Source organism: Triticum aestivum, chromosome 6D (genome assembly GCF_018294505.1).
Source record: "Triticum aestivum cultivar Chinese Spring chromosome 6D, IWGSC CS RefSeq v2.1, whole genome shotgun sequence".
In the NCBI taxonomy this organism is placed as follows: Eukaryota; Viridiplantae; Streptophyta; class Magnoliopsida; order Poales; family Poaceae; genus Triticum; species Triticum aestivum.
The window spans coordinates 2,876,597-2,880,080 of record NC_057811.1 but is presented as its reverse complement, the minus strand read 5'-3'; the positions used below and the strand labels follow the sequence as shown (position 1 = coordinate 2,880,080).

At 40.7% G+C, this 3,484-nt stretch overlaps 1 pseudogene; it reads right to left on the bottom strand.

Annotated features, from left to right (window-relative positions):
- Window positions 1-3,025: 3,025 nt before the first annotated feature.
- LOC123146430 (putative F-box protein At5g52610) overlaps window positions 3,026-3,484 on the bottom strand; it is a 1,665-nt pseudogene continuing 1,206 nt past the window's right edge.

Here is a 3,484-nt window from a genome sequence, read left to right as displayed (position 1 = left end):
GCCTGGACAGACATATTTCTGGTATGGTTAACAACATACTTTGTTTCTTCCTATATATGCCTTTACTTAAATTCAGTGATCAGAACTATATTGTATCAGCTACTAAGCCTAAGGATAGCACCGGTCCCTGTCTTTGTAGCACTGGCATAATATAAGTATATATAGTTTCTTACAATCCACTCTTAGTCACACATGCACAAAGTGGTGCTGTTACAGGAAAATAAGCAATCCTTTCTATGGCAAACTAGAAAACCCCCTTTTTAGGAGATAATCCAAATTATAAATTTAGGAGTACTCAAAACTATACCTAGGTGGTGTGGGTGCCTAGGCTTATAATTTATTCTCTTTTGCTTATCGATTTTGACAGATGAATCTTCGGGCCTTGAGTGGAATATGAGATACAAGATAATCAAGGGGATTTGCAACGGGTTGCATTTTCTTCATGATGAATGTTATATAGTTCATCTGGACCTTAAGCCCGAAAATATATTGATGGACTCTACTATGATGCCCAAAATAGCGGATTTTGGTTTGTCGAAGATCGTTGGCGAGCAGCAATCACGAATTATCACTAATAATAAAGAGGGAACACTGTAAGCTAGACGTCTTGTGCCTCTCTCGTTTTATATTTTCCTCGGCTACTTTTTGATTATGACTGTAGTGATTCTTACTTTTATACTATGTTGCAGTGGATATATGGCACCAGAGTACTTAATCCGAGGTATAGTATCGAGCAAGGCAGATATCTTCAGTCTAGGTGTTGTAATCATACAGATAATTACAGGTCATAGGGACTATCCATGGGACTATTCATATCTCCAGCAAGATAGTACCAACCGTACCGATCCATCTTTCCAGCAGTTCACGGAGAAAGTACGTTGAATTAATCTAGCTTTTGTGCATATAAAATTATTCAAGCTTACTGTTGTAACTTTACAGGTGCTTCGGAGTTGGAATAACAAATTTGTAATCACACCAAACTATAAACCAGTGGAAAAATATAGCAACCAAGTTGAACAATGTGTCACCATAGCCCTAAAATGTGTGGACCCACGTATGGAGAGAAGACCTACTGCAAAGGATATAATCGAGGAGCTCCACGCGGTAGAGCAGGTATGATGAGCCTTGTATACGATGTCCTAGCATTGTAGTTTCATTGTACTTATGTGAGATCCTTGTTTACAATAGTTCATAGCAAGACAATATAATTTATAGCAGCCCTATTATATGTAGATATAATAGGAGATCCAGGAGGTAAATATCAGAGTTACATGCTTAGCAAGGCCAAACAATCTGTTCTGGGTTCTTTGGAATATTTTAATCTGATATTCTGATTTACCGACAAAGGCATGCTACGCTGACATGGATTGTATTTCGGTGCAGATTGGTGACTCACAATTTGAGATGCATGACAGTACTAGTTATCTGAGCTCTCAGTTTGCTTCGAAAGCTCAGATCGGACCCTGATCTCATGCATTTTATCAAGGCTGAGGTACCTTGGTTAGCCCAGAGAGCCCATCTTAGAGAAAGTTAGTACTGAGAGCAGTGAAACAAGCTGGCGCCCGATAAATTTGCTTCACGCATGGCTGTGGACCAAGGATGATATACTGGATTCTGGAATTACTATCGTTGATATTTTCAAGGATGCCGTCTCTCGTACTCTGTTTCTAGTCCAACCTTCTGTCTGACTGTCCTGAACACAATGAATAACCAGGTGGCAAAGAGGTTACTCTGACTGTTTCTGGTCCCACCTACGATTGCTCAGTAAAGAGTTTGCTGTCCAACAAATGTCAGCAAGCTTTTGAAGGTGCCGACGGCCAAAGGGTTTAGATTGCACCTGGCCCTGACCAGGAGATGGAGAGAAGGGACAAAGAATGGATTTTCAATAGGAAATATATTCGTCTAATCAGTGAGCTACTCAAGCAAGAGATGGTACCTGAGAAGATAGTTCATCACATTTTGAAGGAATTATTACTGGGATCTGAAAACAAAAAGAAGGCTTGCCCTGAAACGCCAAAGGATGTGCACCAGAAGTTTGGAAGGTCGTACTTGTTGTAGCCATCGCTCATCTATTTGTGTTTCAGTAGGATACACGGTTGGTCTGAAGACGAAAAGGAAGAGCCGGTGGCGGAGATCTGACCGTGTGAGATCTGACCGATTGGAATAAATATACTTTTGTTCTAGTTTTGCTGCTTGCTTGCTTTTTCTTAAAAATAAAATTGCTGCTTGCTTGCTTGGTACTCTAGTAAATGTGTGGTGTGAATGAGAAAATAGCAGTAGTTCAGTCGGATGCACAAGTTCATTCTGTAACTGGATTCTGCATAGCAGTATCCTGTATATATGGATCCGTTTGGCCAAAAGAAAAATGGATGGTACAAAGATGTCCATGTCCTGACTCCTGAGATGGAATATGCTGAGCGCTTGAGACACGAGGATGCTTCTCGTTAGCATTTGTGCTCGAACAATAACGTTTTATTATCACATCCTCTCACTTGGAGTTGCATACGGTGCTAGTAAACCATCTTCATTAACAAATATGTAATTGCATGTATATACATGTGTTTATTTGGCAAAAATGTGGATAGGAATGAGACAGTACCTTGTCCACAATTATGAGACAACTGAATGAGAAAAGGTCACCGGATAGCATGATGGCAACGGACAATCTGACAACATAATACAACTATTTCACACTTGCAGAAACAACACTAGAAAAAAATTAAAGGTATCCATTCTTCCTTTGCACGAATATCCATAGATTGGTGAACTGGAAACATGCATAACAAGCTTGTTCTATTTTTACAACGTTATCACATGCACCTTGAGAAAACGAGCACCGGGGAATTGGACGACACAATGCACTGAAACCAGGGGGTTTTCAGCATTCAGACAGTGTTAGTTCACACACTTACAAAAAGAACACAATGGGAACAAAAGAAAAATATAGAAGACCTTTGTAACATCATTCCTAGACTAGGCCTTATTCCTTCCAGCATTATTACTCGCCAAAATGAAGACATACAGATTATTTCCAGCTTGATTTTCCAACAATTGCTAGCAATTTCGACCGCCATGTCCGCCGATGAAACCTCTTCGCTTCCAAGAAATGTGGCTGAGGTAAAAGCACACAAGCTGGAAGCTTTGAGTAGCATGCCACGTAGTGGTAGAACTTTTCGTAGACATGCTCATGTCTTGTTCAATTTCAACGAGTTCATGAAGTTCCCCATTGCTGATGGCGTATGAACAGAGCTTGTTCGCCCGACAGTCAAAGAGGAAGACAACTTCTCTCTCCAAGTCGAGAGCGGCAACCTCATAAACACAGTTCCAACACTGTTGAGTGGATTCATAGTGAGCAAGATCGTCCCTTCCAGATGCATCACTCATACTAAGACGATACTTTACAATCCACTTGTAAGGCCCGGAAACATCAAGACTCCAAATCCGAATTGCAAGCCCATCGGCCTCTAGCAATGCATAGTGCATG